This window comes from Ambystoma mexicanum, chromosome 3q, assembly GCF_040938575.1.
Source record: "Ambystoma mexicanum isolate Mex_15411 chromosome 3q, UKY_AmexF1_1, whole genome shotgun sequence".
NCBI classification, from domain to species: Eukaryota; Metazoa; Chordata; class Amphibia; order Caudata; family Ambystomatidae; genus Ambystoma; species Ambystoma mexicanum.
The window spans coordinates 196,420,931-196,446,538 of NC_090926.1; the positions used below are offsets into that span (position 1 = coordinate 196,420,931).

The following is a 25,608-nucleotide window of genomic DNA, read 5'->3' on the forward strand; positions in this document are numbered from 1 at the left end:
GACACCTTTTATTTGACAAGGTTTACTTACCTGCAAGTGTAGTGATTTATCTCTTGGCTTTTCTTTTATAAAGTTTATATTTTTATTTAAAGAAGAGTGTGTGGACATTCTCTTGTTCGGGTATTTGTGAAAGGTATGTGCTGTACTTGAGAACCAGGCGGCTGGTGATTTTTTTGATCCGAGGGGTGTACACAAATACGCAGGTGTGATATAGCATAGCGAGGGAAACAAAATCAACCAAGGGAGTTTAGGGGGAAATCATTTAAAATAATGGGTTAAAACAGTGCATTATAAAGCACATTTTTTGTGAAAATAAGGTAACAAGCCAGACGGTTTTGTAGGGAACCTCATGAAAAATTCCAATAGATGAAAGATACCAACAGCACACAGGAGCATTTCTGAGTACATTTTCATGATGCCTTACCCACAATATTTGACTGTATAAAAACATGTTCACGCTGACTGTGCCCATACATTTCCATGCTGGCTCCACCTATATATGCCAATATTCCCATACAAGAACATATTCATGTTTGCTTTGTGCATAGTGCCACTAATACTATAAAACATGTTGAAGCATGTTGATGTCAATATATGCCAGCACCCGCACATAAGAACACACTCCTATTGGCTTTGCCATTAAAAATGCCATGCCACAAAAAGAAAAAATGTCCAATCTGGCTGCTCCAATGAAGGCCAGTCTAGAAACATAACAACACTTACCATGCTTGCTTTATATTAGATATCCAGTCAAAAAAAGTCATGCAACAGTAAGCTGTAATGCTAGATTAGCTGCAAATAGGTATACTGGCTGCACCAAAATACCAGTCTAGCCATTTATTGACATTTATCATGATTGTTTTATCATAAATGCCCACTAAAAAATGTCATGGCAGAGTAAGAAATGGCTAGACTGGCTGCACCAAAATGTCAGACTATCCACATAACATTTATCATGCTTGCTTTGTCACAGATTCCCAGTAAACATGTCATGGCACAGTAAGAAGCGGCTACACTGGCTGCACCAAAATGCCAGTCTAGCCACGTGATAACATGTATCAAGCTTGCTTTATTACAGATACCTAGTAATAAAGAATTCCTGGCACAGTAGAAAATGGCTAAACTGGCTTCACCAAAATGCCAGTCTATCCATGTAATAGCATTTATCAGTCTTGCTCTATCATAGATGCCCAGTATAAAATATCTACCTTCCCCCACTACTGGTACAAACCGCAACATAAACACATGCACATTCACACACTCATTCACTCGCTAATTCATTCAAACACACATTTGCATAGCATTCACGTGTTCTGTTAAACAGCATTCACACCAGCCCCCACACACCATTAATTCGCTCATTCACACACGCATACATACACACATAACAATATTCACATCAGACATGCAAAATTCTACACCTACCTTCAGCCCCGGTCCAGAGGCTGCTCCTTGCTGAGACACCGCCTCCCTTGACAAGGGCCCTGCACACAAGAACAGGAACCAGGAAGCAAAGAGCACGTCCTCGGTGTTGCAGAAATTTTGCAGGAGCTGGAGCACCACATTTTCAGAGCCCAATTCAGTCTGAATGTGTAGGGAGGCGCAGGAGCGCCCCCTCACACATTCAGACATGCAGTTCTCCAGCGTGCATCCCCAATGGACCATATACGCCCGGGGAAGAAAAACACCCCCAGACTTGCATGGCCCATTGGACAAGCGCGCTGCGGAACATAGTGATGTTTCCCTTTGACAGTTTAACCTGCGACTCCTCGATAAAGGGCGTAGGTAATGGCGGGTCGGCGCCCCCTCACCCTTAATGGCCGACCTGCCCCGTGAAGAATCCAACTCCACCTCCCGAGAGCTAGGCCTGGGCTGTTCTGCTACAGAAACGGGTGAGCTTGAGGGAATAACTGGTACCCATAAACCAGGAAGACCTACCGAAAGACCCTGACCACAGCGCTTTAGGGAAATCTCCCTAAGTTACCTCCTCACCCTGAACACTCGGTAATCATTCAGTGCTTTGCAGGTTTTCCTTACGAGTCACAAAGAATGGTCGCGTGCCTAGTCTCCACCCTATACCACTTTCAACTCACGAGAGGTTGCAGTGTAATGCAAAGGTAATTGCATATTGTAGAGTCACTTATGTACATTTCAACTATTGCTTTTTTATCTGCAAAACCAGTTCTTTGTGTTGTAGGGGTTTTGTAAACGCAGAACCACTTAATACTTAGAGCCCTTAATGCCAGGAAAGCCTTGGGCTGAAAGACATAGCAAGGCATGGGCCAGATGTGAGAAAGAGTAGCGCATTCGTGTTGGAATGCATCGCACTTTCTCATGTGTGGATGCATTTCTGGGTGGGGTCGTTTCACTATTTCTAAATTCACAAAGTCAGTCGGGGAGCCCCATTCGAGTTGCCTGCCCAGTGCATCGATCATTATCCTGTGGTAGCTGTCGCTTAAGTGTCAGGTGTGTGGAACACTGGCATGTTTTGCTCACTCCATCAACCTCTGAAGTGTCAAATGCTGAGCTGACCCTGTCAGATTCTAATGTGTCACTGCGCAGACCCAGGCAGCTTCAGTGGGCAACTTACAGAGCTATCGAGAAAGGGCACAGGCTTGTGGGGTCCCCGGTAGAATCCTAAACGCTACTGGTAACGAAAGCGGCCTCCCCTGCAAAGAATCTCAAGCAAGTGCGACACACAGGGAAAGAGACAATTGTGTCACAATCGTGCTTGTTATAAATTAGAATGCGTTCTAGAAATATTAGAAAAAGTCACAGCTCCCGCCAGCCCCGGAGCGAACTCGCTCTGCTGTAGAAGGGAATGTTCGCAGGATGTTCCATTTCCTGGACGGAAGAGCAATACCATCGGAGAGGAAAACCTAGACTCCCAGACGCTCGGGCCTCAGAAACTGGCACGGCTTCTAGAAAGCGCGTGGCAGTGGCGAGGGGCTTCATGAGAAGAGCGCGCGCCGGGCCGAGGCAACAGGACCCCTGCTTTCACCCACCGCAGCTTCAGGTGAGAATTGTTCCCAGCCGCCATTAACCGTATTTACAATTTTATTTTAATTACAATCTGCACTTTATATTTTGAGATATTTGACCATTTAATTAGCGCACTTCACAAACTCTATTACCCCCTCCCTTCTTGGTGCTTTAAGTAGCAGCTCCCGTTAAGCAGCTCTATGGCATTCCATGTGGCAACACCAAAGGACGAACTTCTAAGCAGACTACGCATGTGCACTTGAGACATACATATTACATACAGAAAGGACGGGAAAAACCCGAACAACGGCCTCCCCAAGACTGAAAACAAACAGTGACCTACTGGGGAAACATAATCTTTGTAGTGGCAGGTCTATCAACCCGCTGAGCTACCTCACCGGACTCCAACGTGTAAACCTGCAGATTGCGAACGGGTCTTTGTAGTAGGCACGTTAACCCGCTGAGCTACGATATTGATGCTACGTTATAGAAATATGACATGGGTGTGATTGATGGCAGTGGGAGTTTGAGGGGGACAGAGAAAGGTGCCTGTGTCAGAGCAGGCACAGAGCAGGGGCAAAGGTCAGCGCCACTGTGGGAGCTCTGCAGATACACCTCTATCCCATACTGAATCACCCTCTGCCATGCCAGCCCCTCCGCCCCCCCTCCGCTCAGAAGACCTGACCTCTGGCGCTCTCTGATATTCCAGACCTGGGAGTACCAGCAACCCTCCTACTGAGCCTAACCCCGAACTTGCAACAGCCCCTTCTATTCAGCACAGAGCCCTAAATTGGCAGCTCTGCCAGTACACCCAACCATGACCCATTGCCCCAAATATTTCTGTACTGAACCCATGCTCAACTCTTTCACTGCGCATCATCCCTGACCCGCAGCATCACTCACTGCCGCTCCAGTACTGACAACCTCACACAGCTCTACCAAAGACCCCCAATTCTGACCTGCAGTGCCACCTGTTATTCCAGTGCCAATACCCACTCACAGCTCCACCAATGCACGGCACTAAAGATCAACGTAGTTCATATGGGCATGGGGCCCACATAGAGCTCCGCCAATGTACCTCAAAACTAACCTGCACCCCCTTCCGCTATTCCAGCATGGAGACCTGCGCTCAGTGGTTGAAGTTGGAAAAAGCAACTAGTGGTACTCTGGCTGCATCCAAAAGGATGCAGTGGGATGGCAGGAAGGAGGAGGGTAGAATGGGGGCGACAGGGCATGTCGGAGCTTGACCCTTGGTTTCCAGTAATGGCACTAGATTCGTCCTGACAGAAAGTGATCTATAAATAAATAAAATATAAAACGACATTCATCAATAGAAATCTTTGATACAACTGTGCACGCAAATTAAACAAGATACTATTTGACATAGATCTCTTTAGGGCATGCGTATCAGTGTTATCTGTGAATCATCATTTACACTAAAAGGCACAGCTCAATACTGTCAGTCCTCCGCTCCCCCCATTCCCCTACCTTAAACTCAATACCCTTTGCAGTTGCCAGTAATCACCTGGATGCAGTCACTTTAATTGAATCCAAGCATTGGCAAAGACAACAGGTTTGAAGTTTGTGTTGGGAGGGGATATGCATCTGCCAGGCAGTGTCATGATGAGACTAACTGACCACAGGATGCAACAGCTGGTCCATGGTGTGATTATCCAGGCATGTGAGTGTCTGGCATATGCCTAATACCTGTACACATGCCCAAGCTGTTAGCTTTGCTAATGTTTGTTTAGAGAGAACCTCAGTGCATGGAACAGATATTAATCAAGTACTTGAAGGCACACTTGTTTAAGACATTTTATTACACCTGGGGCGCATGTGTGGCTGCAATTAAGGCATTCACTCTCAAGAGACAACTTAGAAATGACACTGATGAAGGTCTGATGCCAATGCTTGAAAGAGCAGGCGAGACATCCCGGGACAATGCGTTTTGGCCAGGGAGGAGCTGGCAATGGCTGGGAATGGCCATAGGGATTAGCATTGCCAGGGGTAGTGAATGGGTTGATAAATATCTAAACACCCCCCCCCCCCACCGCAGCCCCCACACAAGCTGTGCATCCCCCCTCACATGTCATGGCCCTCCTAGCTTTACCCAATGCAATACTTTTGCATTATAAGCACCGCCCAGTGGCCAAAACTAAAAAGGACTGGAGTAAAAGTATGGTAACATCAAAGCTCTGTAGTCAGTGGCCCCTCTTATCATAGCCCCTCTGTTGTTTGGCTCGTCTGGTGAGCTACTCTCCTCTGGTTCTTGGATCCCTTGGGATTTGCTAATCTGGTCTAACCCAAGTCTAGTCCTTGGCTCCCTGGCGAGTCATTGGCAAAACAAACGGAAGTAAAACGTGTCAATTGTCTCTATGTTGTTGCTGTTTAATGCACACTTTAAAAGCTTCAAATTCATATTCATGCATGGTGTGCCTACGCAGTCAAGTTTGGTATTGATTAGAGTAAGATATGTAAACAAAAGCTGCTTCAAAATCACTCTTCCTTCCACCCTAACTGTCAATACATCACAGCACACAACCTGTCCACCCAAAAAACACAGGTTACACTATGAACACACACCACATGAAGGCATGAGCCTGCATTAAGTTTCCCTAAATAAAAACAAATAACTCCCCACACGGCTTACCCAACTCCCTGGCGGTTTGGGTCTATTTGACCTAAAACATTTGACCTAATCACATTTGATCAAATTTATTTGACCTTTTTTTCAGTCTAAAATGTGGGGGGAGCCCCCTGCAGTCCCCCTACACTTCCCCTCAACCTAATCTATACCCTTACCGACCCTCATATATATATATATATATATATATATATATTTTGAATTAAATTTGACTGAAAAAAAGGTCAAAAAATGTCGATCTAATGTTTTAGGCCAAATGTTTTCAGGTCAATTATGCTAATACCTCCCTGACAGACTCACAGACAACCAGACAAACAAGTACCTTAGCAACCTGGCGTGCACGTTAACCACTGCTCCAGACAGCTAGCAAAATATCAAAAACGTACACTGCACAGAGCCCAGTCTTCAGATCGGCACTCATCCAAACTTGCCCTGCACCCTCCTCCCTGCTACTGCATTAGTCCCCTGCCCCACTGCTTAAACTTCCTAGAAAGCGAGAAAAGGGCAGAAGGTGTGCTATAAAAGACACAATGACATAGCAAATAGTCATTTCCCTGTGACACACATCCTGAAAGGTGAACTATAAGTCCCAGAATGCAAGGTAAAGCTATTTAACCCCACACTTGCCATTGTGATACTCAGGGCTTTAAGACACATAATAAAATAAGTTGTGTAATAACTTCGGTTACATGTGCAATTCTTTGTCACAAACCTCCAGCTCGTTTTTATTCATGATGTTGAGAACATTTGACAATCCACTTTACAGCAAACTTTATTTGTGCATGTCAAGCTAGTAGTCATCATGGATATACGAGGGGCCATGCCGTTAAAGAAACGGTTGGGCCACCGCATAGGGGCATATCGTCATGAGCACCCGTGTAGTTTCCTACACGAGTGATAATTGTTTTTAAAAAAAACAAAATAAAAAAGAAACGTACCTTTGCTGTGCAGCCCTGACCAGGACACCCAGTGCTATCAAAAGTCAATTTTCAATGTTGATGACTAACATGAAAATGGACTGAGGGACAGCAACACTGTTCGGGCCGCAGGAAACTACACAGGTCTTAAGGTGAGTGGGAAGGGTGAGTGGGAAGGGAAGAGGCGCTGAGCAGCTCAGAACGCAGACATGTTCCATACCATACAGACCGTGTTCCGAGACTTCTGATTGGCTGGCGGCACACTTCAGGGTGCTAATGTGTGGTAGGTGATCACTAGCCAAGTTAGTGGTCCTGAGCCATAGGCACGGGCCTCTAACAAGGGTGAAATATAGTGTGTGCAGGTGGAGGAAAGTCAAGCCTCACCATGGGCGTCCTGTGGCCCAGGACCCAGTGTGTAAAAATCACAAAGCGAAGCGTGGAGTGCAGGTCTTCACTGGCAATTAGAGCCTCAATTCTAAGCTTACTGATTGGCGGAGAGCTGGACAAAGTGAGAAGAACAAGTAGCAAGCATGGAATGCAAGCTTCTGTTGCTGGTTAGAGTGTGCATTACACACTTTCTGATTGTCTAAAGAGAAGAAATCATGTTCTAATGATGTACCAATATAGATCACAAAGTCGGCAATAGTAACCCGGTAATTATGGTTAGGTTAAACTTCGCATGCAAAGGAAACTTTTTCAGATCAGTATAACTTTGTCACCGTTCACAAAACCCTCTAAAAAAATAATAACCCGAATGAATTTTTTGGTGATAGTTATGTGAATTTCTGATGAGCACAGTAGAGTCATAGAGAGGTTCCCAAAACGTGTTTCCCTTTTTCTCATAGGTAGAGTTTGCTCTCACAAGCAGCCAAATGGGCAGCTTCATGCTCTGGTTTCAGGAGGAAAGTGTCTGTCCCCAATGTCTGTTCCCACATGCATGCTTTTGCTTATTTGGTGGGAATCTGGTTTGTTTGTTTTAAATCTGGCCAAAAGAGGTTGAAAACAATTAGTGTTACCTGGGTTTACCCAGACCAACTTTGGAGACATAGTGCAATTTCAGGGTCCCCCAGGAAGGCTGAGGAAATAGGCGGCTGCAGTGAGCAGCTGCCGGGAACTAGCTGGGGTATGGAAATACGACCTCAGCCAAAACAACGGGGAAGCAGCAGGGGCCTCGGCTACAGCACCAAAAGGAGCCGTTTAAAGGGGTCATAGGCTGAGTAGTGTGGGCTCGCTTTGCTCCTCTTACCAGATCCCTACCTAGATAGTAAATCACAGACCAATTATGTTTATGGAAAAGTTGTAGGCCGTAGGCATTTTATTTTATTACAGAAAATACAAAACAACAAAAATAATACACTGTCATGTGCTTTTGGGCACCTTGTGTCCAGTCCTGAAGTTGCCCAAGGCTCCTCCTGAGTCCTTGTTATCCCTGGGCCTTCGTTCCTGGGCACATGCCGCCTACGACAAGTTTTGGACCGTGTACCGAAAGAGTACTCGGCATTCCCACTTCTGCCTGCTCCTTCTTTTTGGACCGTGTACCGAAAGACTACTCGGCTTTCCCACTTCTGCCTGCTTCTTCTTTTTGGACCGTGTACCGAAAGAGTACACAGCGTTCTGGCTCCTGCCTGCTCCCTTCTTCTTCCGTTATTCTTGTAGGGTGGGTTGGGTGGCAAACAATTTTCCTTCCCCTTATCCAGGCACTAAGAGCCTACCCGAGAGAGGTGAGCTCTTTACCTGGTTTGTGCCGCCTCTCCTTTTCCTGGCTTACTTATACACCCCAGGCCTTTTGTTTCTTCTTGGGGGCCGGGTTTCCCCCCCTGGCCCCTTGCTGTTATATTTCGCACCTTCCCCAGGTGCTGCTTCCTGCCCTTTCCTGGGCTTTTGTTTCTTGTGGCGCCGTTCGGACGCCCCTCCCTACGCTTTTGCACCGTTTCCCCCACCCCGCGCCTAAACTCCCAGGCCCTCCATCGTCCCGCATTTCATGCGGCCCGGGGCCTGGGGCATAGGCTGAGTAGTGTGGGCTCCCTTTGCTCCTCTTACCAGATCCCTACCTAGATAATAAATCACAGACCAATTATGTTTATGGAAAAGTTGTAGGCTGTAGGCATTTTATTTTCTTACCGAAAATACAAAACAACAAAAACAATACACTGCCATATGTTTTTGGGCACCTTGTGTCCAGTCCCGAAGTTGCCCAAGGCTCCTCCTGAGTCCTTGCTATCCCTGGGCCTTCGTTCCTGGACACATGCCGCCACACCTGAGCGGGTGTTATTCGCGCCCGTTCAGGTCCCCCCCCAAAAGCACCCTACCTACAACCCTGTTCCTGGAGTGCCTTAAAAATGTTGTCGGAAAAACCCCCCATCCCCTTCCTTGATAGGTGTACCCCATCCTGGTGAAACATGTCCGGATTGTTCCGGTGTAGTCCATGTTTTATGAAGTGTAGCCCTGTGCTCCTGCAGTACTTTTCTACTGATTTATTTAGTTTCTTTCTGGCTATTTTGATTGCATGCCTCCTCTGTGCCCCATACCAGACCCTTCTTGGTATTATTTCTGACATGAAAATCTCAGTTTTCCACCAACTGCGGGCTATGCTATGCAGCGACTCGCAAATGTTCCTCTGTAATTTACCCCTATTTGTGCTCACCAGGTCATTCCCTCCGAGGTGTATAACCAGGTACTCGGGGAAGTCCCTGAAACCTATCAGGTCCGACAGCCTGTCGTGAATGTCCTCCCAGTGCATCCCCGGGAGGCCTCTCCAGGATGTTATTGTGTTTTTGAAATGTAGTCCTTGCTTCACTTCTTCCAGCCACCTGCCTGCCCGGGTCACAAAAGAGTGCCCCACTATCCATGCCGATTTGTAGGGCACAGCCTCTATGGAAACGGGGGAGATAAGTGTTTATATCAGTTCCTCCCTTATGTATTTTTTAAAACATTGCGACTTCCATCCCCAATTCTTTTCACTCCCTTTGCTCCCAGGCCCCCCGCCCATGCAGAGGCTGCCGCCCCTATCCTGAATGAGTGTGTTCCAAATTCGGCTGGATCCCATCCTGCTTTTGCCACCGCCTGTTTCAATACCGCCTGAAACTGGTACCTGCTGAGTGCGCTGCCGTCCCTATGTATTAATAGCTGCCCGTCAACCTCTGGTCGGAGGTCTAGGAATTCTTGAGTGATGCATCTGGGACAGTGGTCCTTCTCTCTGATGCAATTGAGGTCTATTGCTCTCCCCTTCCCCGCTTGGTCTGTTTTAGATTTCTTTAGCATTATAGACATCCCCTTGTTTCCCATACTAATATCCCTCCTTGCCAGGCCGTCTCCTGCCACCGTATTACTGGCCACCAGCTCCCCTACCCTGAAAGCCCCGTAATATGCCAGCGCAAATGCTGCCCTGAACAGCGCGGTTTCGTACGTGCTGCTGCATGTATCTCGTAACACTTTTAACAGATTTATCAACTTCCCAAAGTTCACCGGCCTTCTGTTATCTGGTTTCTTCCCCTCTAATTTAGCACATCCTCTCATAGCATATTTTCTTCTAGCGCTGCCGGTTGGGTCCGGTATGCCCGCCACTTTTGTGGTATATGCCACCGCCGCTAGGTGCGCCGCCGCCCAGCTTTTCTTTTTCCCTTTGGCAAATGCCCCTTCAAGAAATGCACACATTTTTTCAATTGACATTTTTTCCACCTCTTTTCCACCTGTTTCCACCAACACTTCTTTTACATGCTTTTCGTACTGCTTACCCGTTTTGTACGTTAGGGCGTTCCTGGTCAGTTTGTCAATGACCAGTTCCGTTCTCTGTTCTTCTCCCACTTCTTTTGAGTCGACCTTGTAGCCAACCGTGCTTTCCTTTCCAGTGCCTCCAACGGGACCCATGCCTTCCGCGGCGTGGGCGTTCTTTCCTTGTCGGCGTCCGGCCTCAGCTCCCTGAATTTCTCCCACTGAAAGCGAGAGATTGCATCAGCCACCACGTTTACTTCCCCAGCGATGTGCCTCACCCTTATGCATGTATTCATTTTTAGGCTTTCCAGGGTGATTGCCCGCATTAATTCCAACACTATTATGCATGAAGCACTTCCTTTATTTAACACGTGCACCACCGCCATGTTATCCAACCATACTGCCAACTCCTTGTTTCCTAGCTCTTCCCCCCATGCGCATAACGCGACCCATATTGGGAAGAGCTCCAGCAGCGTTATGTTTTTTGTCCATTCCGCCAACTGCCATGTCTTTGGCCACTTGCCTGCACACCACTGTTTCCCCAGTATTGCTCCAAAACCAAGGCCACCTGCTGCATCGGTGAACAACACCCTTTTCCCTTCCTCATTTACCGGTGAGCGCCATATCACCGACCCATTGAAGTACTTCAGAAATTCTGCCCACACTTCCAGATCTCTCTTGATTCCAACCCCTAGCCTAACTCTGTGGTGCCCCATTGTAGCCCCTCTTGTTTTCAGCTCAATGCTTCTCTGGAACACCGTCCCCTGTGGTATGACTCTTCCTGCGAAGTTCAGCTTTCCTGCCAGCGCTTGCAATTCTCTCACCGTCACTTTGTTTCTTCCTTGTAGTTCCTTTATTGTCTTCAGCAGATCTGTCACCTTGTCATCCGGGATCCGGCACACTCCCCTGCTTGAGTCAATTTCTATTGCTAGGAATTGGATAACTTGCGTTGGGCCCATCGTTTTCTCCCCTGCCAGTGGAAAACCCCACTCGCTTGTTATTTCCACAAATTTATCCAAGGTTGCCTTGCATAGCTTTGAACCTTTGGGCCCTACGAATAAAAAGTTGTCCAGGTAATGTACCATCATGGCCTCCCTCATCTCTCCTGTGACTGCCCACTGCAAAAATGAACTTACCCTCTCAAAATATGCACATGAGATGGCGCACCCCATCGGGAGGCATTTGTCGATGAAGTATTCCCCCTCCCAATGCATACACAACCATCTTTGAGATCTGCTGTTGACTGGCAAAAGCCGGAATGCAGATTTAATGTCTGCTTTCGCCATCCATGCCCCTTTCCCTGCTTTCCTGACCAGTTCTACTGCCTCCTCGAAGGCTGAATATGATACTGTTGCATCGCTCTGGGCGATGCCGTCGTTCACCGAGGCCCCCGGGGGGTAGGATAGGTGATGTATCAGCCTGTATTCCCCTTCATCCTTTTTCGGCACCAGTCCCAGTGGAGAGCATATAAATTCTTCAAATGGTAAGGCTGTAAAGGGGCCCTCGACCCTACCCAGTTCTACCTCTTTTCGGATTTTACTGGTCACGATATCTCTGTTCTCGGTTGCAGACTTCAGGTTTTCCTGCGCTCCCTGCCCTGTAAACAGGATGTTAAAACCCTCTCTAAAGCCTTGCCTGATCTCATCTGCCGTTTTTTGTTCTGGGTATTTCTGGAGCCACACTTCCATCCTCTCAATTTTTACTGGCGTGGCCCCCTTCCCACCCTAGTTCTTATTTTCGCGTCTCATCGCTTCTGCCGCTTGGAGCTGCGGCCCTTGTGCACTTGGAGCTGCTGTGGTCACCCTTACATCTCTTGCACTTGTGGCTGAACTTGCACTTCCATCCCCAGCTACAGGGTACTCCCTTCTCAAAATTCCGACATTGTCCTGGATCCGCCCGTGCTGTCCCCGTGCTCCCACTGCCCCCCCCCCCGCGTTGTTGGGGGCAGGCTGCTCTGCCACCCTCTCTGTGACCCATAATTCCTGCTCTGAAAATTTTGGTCTCTATTTCTGTCATAGCTGTATTCATATCTTCTGTTATTGTATCTATAATCAGCTTTGTAATCATTCTGCCAATATTGCCTTCTCTGCTGCCCTCCTGCGCTTCGCTCCTTGGAATCCCATTTCTCCTTCAGTACATTAAATATGTAGAGATTAAAGATTTTCCTCATCCCATCCCATATCCGGAAAGCAGTCCATCTCCTTTCTGAACTCGTGATCGTACTGCAGCCATGCGTCTCCACCAAACGCTGCGTGTACCTTCAGCACCCTCTGCTGATACGCCACTAATGCTACCCCGTCTTCTGGGAATTTCTGTAATATAATTGTAGACATTATGGTGAAGGCACCCATCCAGTTGTCAAAATTCCTTACTACTGGCCCCTTTTTCAGTAAGCTTTCCTCATCCTCCTTAATGTCCTCTAGTGCCACATTCATCGCCCTCTTTTGACAATCTAACAATGTGAAAATGTCGATCAATTCCTTCCTCCATATTTTCTCCTTTACTTTGTCATTTATATACCAAGCCATTGCCTTCATCGACCTGCCCTGTGCATCTTTACCCATGGTTGGTCTGCCATATTTCGTCATGAGTGGTCCCCCAGCTTCCGCCGCTGCGACTGGCGGTACTGCTCCGTGCGGTGGGACCCCTGCAACTGGTGCCGCTGGTGTCCCCGTTGGCACCGCCGGTTGTGGGTTGGGTCCCTGCGGTGCTCCCCCTGTGTTTGGCCCTACTGGTGCCCCTTGTGGCGCCGGGACTACTGGTGCCACTTGTGGCGCGGGACCAGGGTTTCCCTGGGTTCTGCCCCTGCCCCCCCTGCCCCTCTCTGTTTCTCCCTGCTCACCACTCCTCTCCATTTTACCCAAGCCCTTAAATGATCCCTTTCTTCGTCATCACTGCTTTCTTCAGTTGAAGAATTCCCCTGCCGTTCCTCCCTGGATCCCTTATCACGTTTGCTCTTCATGCCATTGGTTCTGGGCGACTTACCCGAAACCGTGACGCAATTATTTAACATTTTTACGATTGTATTTCCCACATTATTATTCACAGTACCTTTGTTTTTATCTTTTCTTTTCTTCCTCTTGGTAGGTGCCTCTGTCTGTTTCTCCGATCTCCTCGACTTCTCTCTCCCCCTCTTCTGTCCTTGCGGTACCTCGTCTTCTCCTTCGCTGCTGCTGGGCTCTATGAACAGCAGGGGGGACATTGCCTTTGCCCTTTCTTCCTTCTGCATTATCTCCAGCACCCATTGTGCCCCATATTCTTTCTCTGCCTTCCTACCCATTTGGAGAATTCTTGGGCCCTTTTTGCTCTTCCTTCCGCCATCCTTCTCGTCTGAATTCTGTCAGCCATGCCTTCCCGCTCCTTCACACCGTGCGTCCTCTGCTTCTCCTGCTCTTCTACTACCGATCTTTCTTGCCCATTTCGCCTGTCCACAGGAAAAGTGCTCTGTTCGCTTGCTGCTGGTACTTCTGCGTCGCTCCTGCTCCGGCACGGCTGGGCGAACTCGTAGCCACTGCTTCTATACCGAATTAAGAGCATGTGGAAAATGCGTGAGCCCGCAAGAGCAAACGATTTTCCTTCCCCTTATCCAGGCACTAAGAGCCTACCCGAGAGAGGTGAGCTCTTTACCTGGTTTGTGCCACCTCTCCTTTTCCTGGCTTACTTATACACCCCAGGCCTTTTGTTCCTTCTTGGGGGCCGGGATTCCCCCTGGCCCCTTGCTGTTATATTTCGCACCTTCCCCAGGTGCTGCTTCCTGCCCTTTCCTGGGCTTTTGTTTCTTGTGGCGCCGTTCGGACGCCCCTCACTACGCTTTCGTGATGTTTCCCCCCAGGCCCGCGCCTAAACTCCCAGGCCCTCTATCATCCCGCATTTCATGCGGCCCGGGGCCTGGGGCAGAGGAGTGAGTAAGAGCAGCAGCTCTTCCACTCCTGCGCCGCAGCGCTGTCGATGCCAACAAGATCTTCTGGACGCTCTGGAACTCCACTGCCTGCTGTAAGGTGGCCAACTTTTTTAGATCCTTTGGCGGCACACTTGCCCACAAGGCGGTGATGACGTTACAGTGTCATTCACGTTTGGCCCGCACCATTTGTAATTTAAACAATTTGTTAATGGCTCTTAACACCTGGCTTAATTGCAATGCAAATGGTTTGTCCTAGGGATGTGATGGTCACGTTTTGCAAACATGGCCATCACGACCACAGGAACAAAGTTTTAGCATTGGAATCAAGACGTGAACAGCAAGCCTGGAACAACAGCGGCAGCAGCTCGACCTGTGGGCTCAAAAAAGGAGTTTGGGCTGCGGAGACGCCGAGAGAAAGAAAATTGCAGGCAGCAGCAGGTGGCAGCGCCGTGGTGTGTAGACGGCCACTTCAGTTTGCAGAGTGGCAGTGCTGGATGCAGGTTGTCCCGACTTGCTGTCTCCTGAGAGTCACACTCCAGGGAACAAAGCAAGTCAGGACAACCTGCGTCCTGCACAGCCACTCTGCAAACTGCATCACAGAGTCCCCAAATACGGGACAATCCTGCAAAATAGAGGACAGTTGCCCACCGTAGCCTGCCGCCACTGGGGGAACCGCTGCGGCACTCTAGATCCAGTCTGTTCCGGTGTCTGCAGTCCTTTTGGTGTTCTCCTACATCTGGCTGCAGTTAGCCGTTGGGGGAGAATTACCGGGAGGAGCCTGCCTCTGCTGTGCTTCGGGACTCCTGCGGGCCGTGGGCTGTAGCCGGGGATGTGTTCTATGTGTATTTCGACCCTGGGCTCGACGGACATCCTGGTGAAGGTAAGGAGAAGGGGAGTTGGTGGCGGACTCTCTCTGTGGGTGGCGCAGCCTTTGGGGTGTACAGTACTGCTTGTGTGTAGGAGTGATGAGGGGTTGAGGGGCTGCGAGCTGGTGCAGCGCGTTGTGGTTTTCCTGCGCGCAGGGTGTAGAGGGCGTAGGGCAGATGGGAAGTGTAGGCAAGGGGAGCAGGGATCGTTGGTTCACGCACCTTTTCGAAGGGCGCTGAACGCTTGGCCGGCTAAGCGTGGCCAAAGCGGGAGGGCGGGTAAGGAACTGCTGAATATGAAAACACATTACACAACTGATTATATTGTTGACTGGATTTTCAGGAAATATGGTTTGTGAAATTTGCCGGCAATTGAGTTTTTATTTCCTTAAGCACGTGTTGGTTCTATTGATAAAAACAACCGGGTGTAGGAGCTGCCACGATAACGATTATCCAAGTGAAAGGACAAGGCAAAACTGATGGAAACACTGGCAATAGCCTACAAACGGATTGAGAGTGTTGAAAAAGATTGTAAAATATTGGGGCAAACGTGGAGCAGAGTATTGTGAGCACTATGGTGCGTGTGAAGAAACAAATAGGGTATTTTGCAGAATGCTTTCAAATCAAATAGAATATATTGTAAAAATAAGTAGGGGGCAGGATGGACCCAAGCAAAGTAGCAGCATTATTTGCTTTATTACAGGAGAAGGGGATAGATACGGTAATGGCACAACTGAGAGGGGGTAGAACTGGGAATACTGTGGAGCACCAGCAGGTAGCAGTGGAGGCAGATGGGGGAGAAACAAGACCCAGGAGAAAGATTGGCGCCCCAAGGGCTACATTGCCGCCCACAAAAAGAAGGAAAGTATCAAGGGGAGCAAGGTGGGATGAAGTGGTAACATCCACAGGCGGGCAGCCAGCATTGGTGCAGGCTGCTGTAAGTGGCACAGCAGGGGTGGAGCACACCTCCAGCAGGTCCAACAAGGTGCACCGTGAACACAGAGGCAAACAATATGGTGTTGGTTGTAACGCAGGGGGCTGAAATCACCCAATATTTCGGGGGCAGAGGGGCGCAGGCAGTGAGAAGGGAAGCCCCGGTGTGCCTGGGAGCATCAGCCCTCAGTTTAACAGGACAACAGGCACCAACACAACCCACGTTACCAGAGGGACCCTCCAGCAATCAAGGGAGTTAACCGGGAATACAAGGCAATGCAGGGGACGCAGTAAGAGCAGGCCTAAACACATGGGGCAGGGAACAGCACACAGAGCAAGCAGGAAGCGGAGGGGCTCATGACACTCAGAGGGGTCAATGGTCCATAGGCACTGGAAGTAAGAGGCACATGGCTGGGCAGTGAGCAGTAGGCCCAATGAGCATCGGCCTGGGCGTGGGCCAATGGGCCAGCCACCAGAACACGGCTAGGACAGTAGGGGGTTCCATGGTCCAGAGTACGCCAGGTTACTGCAGGAAAGTACGGTGGCACTGAGTTGGTAAACCCTTCCCAAAATCGAAATGGGGGGGGCCACACAGATCATGGGGGGCATAGGGGCACAAGTAAGCGGGACAGGCCCAATAGGAACACAAGGAATTACAGGCCTTCCGGCGACAGGCACTTTAGTGGGGGATTTGAGGGCACCAGTGGCCTCCATCCATGACCGTTCAGGGATGCTCACTCTGCACATATCGCCGGAACTAAAGGAAAAGATTTGGAAATATACATTTGTAGTTATTTTTCTTTGTTGAATTACAGGGTTTCTGAAGAAGTAAGGGAGGCCAAAGGGGAGGGGAAGGAGAAGAAGGTGCAGGTGGAAAAATCAATTGTTAATTGGACCACAGGTTTCGCAATATTTGCAGCAGTAATGATGGAAAAATACGCTGAGTTACATCAAAAACGGTGGTCATATTTGCACCTAATAATGTCCATGTACCGGGAATGCGCATTTGGTGCCTGGCTTAGCTACGATGAGAGGTTCAGGACATCGAAGGCAGGGAGCATGCAGTTCCACGGGGGGACCAGGGCGATTTATTGGCCAGTTGCACCATGGCCCGCCAGCAAAGGGGGGGACTCAAGGGGCCTGGTCACAGGGGGCTTGGCCACCAAGACAAGGACAGTTCATTTGGACACCTCCCATGGGGGGGAGGGGATTAAAGAGGGAACATGCTGGGCGTTCAACACCAAGTCACGTACCAGGACAATATGCAGCTTTAAATGTTTATGCTCCTTCTGCAGACTGCCAGGTCAACCCGAGCAAAGATGCAACAAAAGAGCAAAGGACAGGGAGCTCAAGAGGAATGAATAACGGTCCATCAAAGCAGTCCTCTTTGCCCTCACCCATAAGTGGATGTACTGCGCTTATGGGTAAACAATTACCCTAGGAAAATGGAGGCACAGTTATTAATAGAAGGTTTCTCTGAGGGTTTTTGCATTCCGGTAAAGGGTTTGGTACCACCAGAGGTGCCAAGAAACCAGTCTTCAGCAGCAAGCAACCATGTGGTACTGATGGAAAAGATTGCGGAAGAGAAGAGATTGGAAAGAATGGGGGGACCTTTTACACGCCTCACCTTTCCCTACTTTTGTTTGCTTCCTCGCAGGTATTATGCCCAAAAAAGAGGAAGGAAAGTTTAGAATGATTCACAATATGTCATTTCCAAAGGAGGCATCAGTGAATGACGCAATCAATGAGGAGGTAACTTGGGCAACTAAGGGAGCTGGGAAGGTGGCTCTGCTAGCAAAGGCCGATATAGAATCAGCATTTAGACTATTACTGGTCCATCCGGTCAATTACCGGCTACTGGGTTTTCGGGAGTGAGGAACTTTTTACTTTGACAAATGTATTCCGATGGGGTGTTCCATTTCTTGTAGCTATTTTGAGGCATTTAGCTCATTCTTGGAATGGGTCACGAAGCGGCAATAGAAAGGTGTGAGGGTAGTACACTACCTGTCTGACTTATTGTTCTTAGGCCATCCTAAATCTAATCAGTGTGCAGGCACCTTGGAGGCTTTTCAGAAAATGGCAAAGCAATTGGGGGTACCATTGGCACAGGAATAAACTGAGGGTTCAGTGACCACAATCACATTATTGGGTATCGAGATTGACTCAGTAAAGGGGACATGCCGCCTCCTGGCTGGTGAGGTGATAGAATTTGGGGTCTCAGTATACATATGCTTGCAGTCCAAAAGAGTGACCTTGGAGCAGCTGCAGCACCTAGTAGGACAACTTAACTGGGACAATGTACGGTCTCACAGAGAAGCATTACCATAGTAGACTTTCTACTTCTATCAAAGGGGATCTTGGAGTTTGGGACCATTTTCTGTCAGATTTCAATGCCCTCCAAGTGTGGTCAGAAAAAACGTGCCCTAACGAAGAGATGGGGCTGTATACAGATGGCGCGGGAAGTGTGAGGTTTGGGATCATTTGGGGAAACAAGTGGTGCGGAAAAAGGTGGCCAGAGGAATGGTCCAATAAGGGGCTTACTAGGAATGTCTTCTTTTCTTGTGACTACGATCAGGCGGATCTAGAGCTATGGTTGGGTTGTTAGACATATGCCTCTGTGGCCTCTGGTGTCATTAATTTCAAGAATAAACTACTTTGGATGGCAGCTAAGTACTGCGGGTCTTAGCATGCAACCCTAAGCCAAATAAAAGTAGCAGATTGTGCTGACTCCAGTTCAAGTGCTCCCCCAAAAAGAATATATAGATCAAACAGTCCTAAAATTAATTTATTTGCATGAAATTCATAACTTATTGATTCACAGGTTGTCTCATGTTAGCCAACAAATATGGCAAAACACTTTACAGATAAGTCATATGAATTAGTCATGACTCTCAGATATCTGACCCTCCTTCTACTCTGAAGAACTGTCTGACAGCAGTTTCCATCTGGATGGCTAACAATAGTCTTAAACTTAATGGCAGTATAACCCAAGTCCTGTCCTTTGAAACCTTCACCCCTAGCTCTTCCTGGAATTCGACCTTCTGGCCCGAGCCATTAGGTGACTTAACTGCACCCTGCTCCATTGTCAAAATCCTAGGTGTAAAAATCCTCCCCTCCGGCTCCCATAAGACCTACATTTCTTCAGTCTGTAGTGCAGGTTTTATCAAACTAAAACTGCTTAGGAGAGTTCTCCCTTTTCTTCCTTCTACCTGCCAGGCCACCGTGGTTACCTCCTCTACAATGGGCTCTCTCGACTATTGTAATGGGATCTAACTAGGTCAACCAGACCATCTTATTCAAAGGCTTCAGATTCTGCAGAGTGCTGCAGCCCATCTAGCCTTAGGGCTCCCCCCACCCCCCAACCCCCCTGATCTGAGCATGTTACTACCTTATTGGGTGAATTACACTGGCTCCCGGTTAGGAGACGGATACTTTCCAGTGACAAAAATCTCCTTATGGTGCCACGAGTTGAGATCGGGAGGCCGTTCTTTTTCTGTCCAAGCCCCAGGCTCTGGAATGCTCTCCCTTTGGCGCTCTGTGAGCTACCTGCCACTCTCAGCGCCTGCCCTCATTTTTTGGAAACAACCAAAGACCTTATTGTTTAATACCTCATTTCTTTTCTTCGTTCTTTGTTCTGGTCGTCTTTTGCTACTCTTGGTTTCTCTCTCCCTAGCGCCCAGATGCCTTCGGGCCTTGGTTTGCGCTCTATACATTTCTAAACATACATACCCATTTGTCATCTTCTGCTGCCTAGGCTTGAGGAGGGTTAGCCACGGGCCTGCTAGAACTCAGCTCGCGTCCTTAGTGGTTGCCCTTAGAAGGGTGTGGGATCGGGCACCCCAGGGCTTCTTGGTACGTCACTGCGGCAGTGACGTGCATTCAGGATGCATGTAAAATGGAATGTCTGCGAAGCAGAGATGGGAACGTTGAATTTCTACTGTGTGGATCGAAAGATCGGAGCCATTAAATTAAAGCTCCATATGCCGCGAGGACAGTGGAGGGCCCGATGCTACTATTGGACCAGGCCGTGAGCGGGTAATACAATGGGGCAGGTACTTTGAATGCATTGTGCATGTCGCCTTGTAATTGAAGATTTCACGTTTGTGTGGCGTTTTCTGACCGGGACCTTTCTGGAACATCTCGCGTGCTGCACTTCTTACAACATGTTACCCTCTTTCATATTTCAAATACTGTACTGATTCCTCTGAGTACCAGCTTCAGAATGTTACTGGTCTTGCTCCTATGTTGGCGATTCATCTCCCGAAGCTGATTGGGCATGCTGCTGGCTGTGCCGTGAGACCTGCAGCATGAGTTCGGGTGTACTTGTTCATGTGTGTCATGGCCTCCATTGTAGTAGATTATGAGCCAGCGTGCTCATCATTTACCTGGAATACTTATGCCATAGTGTTTCATTGTGGTTGTTTGGATGTGCTTACTTTTGGTTCTATTTGCTTTGGTATATGCCTGTCGTGGCTTCTGTTTAAAGTATTATGCACTAATAAATATACTGTTAATGTCTATGATGTTGTCTGTTTGTCTAAAAGCATATTCCTAAAGATAAAAACCCCTGGCAAACGTGAGGTCTTGCACTATGGACCTTGAGAGCCCTCAATATGTACTTCTGCAGTTACCCATGTCTTTTTTAGCCTACCTGTTAACTGGTGTGTGGGTGGGGAAACATTGCTCTGTTATATGCACGAGACCTGTTTTTTTGATTCTGGGTTCACTGGGTTTGTGGCCTGGCAAATTATGGGCCCAGAGTGAGTGTGGCACTGATGTATATGTTTATAAGCAGTTGCTTGCCTTGGTGTTGTAATGTGTGTTCTTGTGTTCTATGCACTACCTATGTTGCCACCTTCTTGCTTGTTTGAGGGCCTGCGGTGTTGGCCACTGTTTTCATTCTGCCAGTTTCTGACGGAGCTGTGCTTTGTGACTGGGTCCCATGAGGCTGTGCGCTTGCCTTGCTTGATTTGTTGCAATATAGGTGCGCCCCTTAAATGATTAGGCATCCCCAGGCTGTGTGAGTGGTATGTGTCTACAGCACACTTGTGGAGGTTGATGAGGTTCATCGGAGTGGCTTCGTTTTTGATTCCCATTTGAGTGTGCCTCTTTGTTTCTGATGTTTCACTAAGGGGGAGATGTTTTGTGATGTGCTTTCTACTACTCTGTCTTCCCTCTAGGCTGCGATGCATTGAGTGTTCTGAGTGTGGAATGCTGTGGGTGACCTGCTAAGTGTTCTAGGTATGACAGTTAGAGAAAGGCTGGCCGAGTGAGAGGGTGTGCTGGTGAATGCTCCTTCCTGCTGTAAGTCTTATGCTACTGCTTGGGCCTGTACTTTCCTGCTCCTGTAACTAAGAAAATTAAAAGCTCCTTTTGTAGACACGCCATTGGTGATGAGGTACATCTATGCCTGCCTGTACTGTGCTGTAGGGACAGGCTGAGTGACATCCACCATCCCCTGACCAACCAATCCACGAACCAACCAAAAATAAATGAATGCCCTTCTCCTGCTTAAGCCCTGCATGCCGGGATCTCGGTGAAGCGACCATCTCTGCTACTAATGACCATCTGCAACTGCCATATATGATCATAGCTGCCGCTGTGTGGAATTCGACCATCCACGTGTTGGGCGTGCGCTCGTTGGTGCTTTTTGACATTTTTAATTAAATGGAATGATGGTAGACAACTGTAGGCAAATGTGTGGGGCTAATCCACACACATTTTCCTATGCTCACACCATGACAAACACATAGACCCGTGTACTCTGGGTGGACACATCCTACCAGCACAGTCTGCCCTGTCATATTTAGTTGGATAGTGACAGCCGCTGTCCAGGAACACTATGTCATGTCCAGACAGGAAACCCAACAACCTTTCATATGCAACTGTGTCAACCTGAAGCCAGCTCCCACCCTCAGTATCAATGACAATGAGCGGTCATGTATGGGACTGCTGTTTACAGTAGCCCATCCCACTAGGGCAATGGTCTTCAAACGTTTTAGGCCTGGGCCCCAAGAGCAAAATGTGGGCAGGCCGGGCCCCCCCAAAAATGCTAAATGGACAGTAAGTCCAAATGGCTAGGAACTATCGCGCGCTGTCACTGCACCATACTCCTACCCAGTCCTTGGGCTCTCCCCACCCCTGTTCCCACCACTATCCCAAGGCTCCCGCCCATCCTGCTTCCACCACAGTCCCATGGCTCCCCCACCCTGCTCCCAGCACAGTCCCAGGGCCATTGGCGGCTGGTGAATTTTTTAAGTGGAGGCGCGTTAATATATCTGCCATAGCGACCAAGCATAGCGAGAGAGCCAGAACCAATCAAAGGCGGTTTGGCGGGAGCCCCCTCCACTCCTTCCCTGGAATTTTATTTAAAATAATGGGTTAAAATGGTGCATTTTAGAGCATACTTTAAAACAAAATTGGGTAAAAAGCCAAACAGTTTGCAATTGGCGCTGTGGGACACAGGGGGCAGGCATGTTATTTTTCACTGGACATCTATGATGGATGTCCAGTAAAAAGGTACCACCCCTGGCCCCTGGGCCCCACAGTGCCTAACACAATCAACATGATTATGTGTGTATGCAAGGCGCCAGGGTGCCTGGGGGAAGCATGGTATTTTTGACTGGACATCTATGATAGATGTCCAGTAAAAATATACCATCCCTGTCCCCCGGGCTCCATAGTTTGAAGACCTCTGCACTCGGGGGACCCAATTCATAAGCATGAGAATATGGTATGCAGGAGCCAGAGAGTCTGATCTTGCCGCAGCTTCAAGGGAAACCTGTCGCTTTAACAGGGACCACATAGAGTGGACCATTGACCAGAGAGACTCTGTGAACACATCGGACAGGAAGATGGGTGTGAATTAGTGTCACAAGGGAGTGTGGCAAGAGCTTTGCGAGAAGGTTTCTGCTATTTTAGTTCTGGGCACACCTTGTTCCTGTTTTGACCCCTTTACCTTTCCTGTTGCAAGGCAGTCTGGTTATGACCTCACACATACAGGAGATTGTTGATAGAGACCCCAGGATTGGTTCATCAAAGTAGGCTTAGCCTACACAAATCACTGTGGGCCACTTGGCTTTAAAAACAGGTTGGGGACCCTCTTTAAGCAGAAGATCTGAAGACCTCACCGGAAGTAAGAAGCACAACTCATCCTTGGATGCTGGCTGAAGGTACAGTCTAATTTACAGCTTCTGCCAGTGAAGGAAGGCCAGGACATCCAAAAGGGAAAAGCAAGATCCCTCGCCTGAACATCTTCCAGGGAAGAGAGCGAGATACAGAACTCAGAGAACTCTCCAGCCGCTCCAGAACTGGTACCCAGCCAGCACACAGCATGCCATGCTAGGCTCTGTAGCAAACTTCCTGGATAGGAAGTGCCAGAAGGTCTGTGAGGTCGGTGAACCTACAACCAAGGACAAGGCAGTTGCCTGCAACACCCTTGTCAGCTTAGGCAGTCTGTCTTAAAGGATGACACAATCCCATTGACATTTTTGAGCCAGTGAAGTTCCTCGATTCGCAACCGACAGCAACACTGACCGATTGTCAAGCCACCATCGCTTAAAGACATCTGAGATATCTCGACCAGTGCTTCAGAACCACTGAACAGCACTGAGACAACGATGCCTGACCCCAAGCCACGTGTAGACCACCCAGCAGCCATTCGTACAGCTTCACTCACCGAACCGTCTTGCCGCCTGATACTCGCAGCTGACTCCCCTCCCAAACTCTGCCACAGAACCTGCAAAGTGCCCTGAAGCTGACTTGAACCTGTCGAGCACCTAGAACTACAACACCATGTACACGGTGGTTCTGTCCCCTTGGTTCTTTACAAAAGGCCCCTAGAGACATATTAAGACCCACTGCTCCCTTTGTGCTGAAGCCAAGAAACCTTAAACTGTTGTGGTTATTAATGATACCGACTACCCTCTTGTCAGTATTGAGAGTACATCCCAGTTCCTTATTTGAAACTGTCTGTTCTCTGCATTCCTTTAATGGGTGGGTTGTATTTCGTAGTGTTGCTAGAGCTGCCTCTTGTGATATAAATTAAGTCGATATTTTTGATACAACCTTGACTAGACGGTCCCTTTTATAATTGGCTAATAATGGTATCTACGCTGTGTGGCAACTAACCAACAATCCACAACCTTTCAGAGATAAGCCTGCCCTTTATTCCACGTTACCAAAATTGGACAAGGAGGTTTATAATTTGCTTGTTATTCCAATCTATGTGGATCTCTTCTGGTGTATTAAAGGTGTGGGGTTGATGGATTGTTTAGAAACCATTATTCACCCATTGGCCACTGGTACTTCGGAAGTTGATTCGTCACATTGATGGCAGACGGTGGATCTAGTTAGTGCCTTGTGCACAGCATAGTCATTCAACGATAAAAGTACTGTTGCAGGCAACCTTTAGAACACTGCTGGATATTTATAATAATAATGGACCTAGACATAGAGACTGTGAACTTCCTCACAGCACCAGGATTAATAAATCTGAGCTGCTGATCAGCCTCCAAGCTTGGGTAGAAGCAAGGGCAGCTGGAGAAGTGGGACGTCTAGGACCTGTTTACCCGAATGAAGAAGGCCTTCCAGAAGGGGTGGTGGAAGATGGCGAAGAAGACAACCTGAGCAGTGTTTCTCACCAACTAGCCCTCAGGGGGGCAAGTGAGGCTTCCCAACATTCCAGAGTGTAACTTAGGTTAGGGGCTAGTGCGGCATGCCACAGGAGCCAGGCCTCGGCACAGCCTCTAAGTGGCCCAGTAATTGTTCCGGCTGTTAACAATGTAGCGGCTGGAAAGCTCCTGCTGGATGAGAGGAGACTAGCACTGGAGGAACAAAAACAGCAGGACAAGATCACCCTAGAGCTGCGCACGCTGGCACTTGAAGCGAAGAAGAAGGCAAACAGAACCACAACTGTCAAAAGCAGTGGTACTGGCTCAAACCAGGGTGCCCAGGGTAAGCCCCGGCGCCACACCCTCAAAGACTTAGAGCAAGCTTACGAAGGGGGAAGAATATTTTTGACTGGTTTGAAGCGTTCAGACTTGCTTTTCAGCTCCAGGAGGTGGACTCTGGGGTGCATCCCTGATGAGTCGCTTACTGACACCAGGGACTGATGCGATTCTTCAGTTAACTCCCAAAGAAAGGCACATTTATGAGAGCATGAAGGCGGCCCTCCTCAGGAAGTTCTGTAAATCCTCTAAACAGTATCTCAAGAGCTTCCGAGAGCTCGGAAAGAAAAGTGGGCAGATATTTGAAGCGTTCACACACTTGTAGAAATATCTGAGCGGGTGGGTGTCTGTTAACAAAGTTGACACATTTAAAGGGATGTATAGTTTGATTGCGTGTGAGCATGTCTTGAAGAATTGTTAGGTTGACCTACAGTAGCATCTTGTAAACAAGACTATTACAGACCCTAGGGAGCTTGCCAAGGCTGCTAACAGATTTGTGAATACTTAATCCAGAAAAAGGCTCAGGCAAGCACACACAAACCAGATGAGAAATCATCAGACAAGAAAAGTAACAAGGATGGGAAGCACAAAGGTCCACCCCACTCCTCTTCTAAGTCAGGTTGCAAAAAGAATGAAGGGAAATCCCAAAACTTTAGTTCAGCCATACACACCAAAAACTGCGATGCCTGCGTTCTCACAAGCCAAA

The 25,608-nt window shown here is 48.4% G+C and overlaps 1 protein-coding gene across 2 annotated transcripts in view; it reads left to right on the forward strand.

Annotated features, from left to right (window-relative positions):
- The window catches only part of GPR182 (G protein-coupled receptor 182), a 116,166-nt gene that overhangs the window by 42,199 nt on the left and 48,359 nt on the right, over positions 1-25,608 (forward strand). Inside the window, exon 1 of one of the 2 annotated variants that reach the window (XM_069653540.1) lies at positions 2,862-3,016. The exons of the other annotated variant lie outside the window; for it this stretch is intronic. The gene's annotated coding sequence lies outside the window, so the exon portion shown is untranslated. Of the gene's footprint in view, positions 1-2,861; positions 3,017-25,608 lie in introns of those variants that run through there. 2 annotated transcript variants of the gene reach the window in all.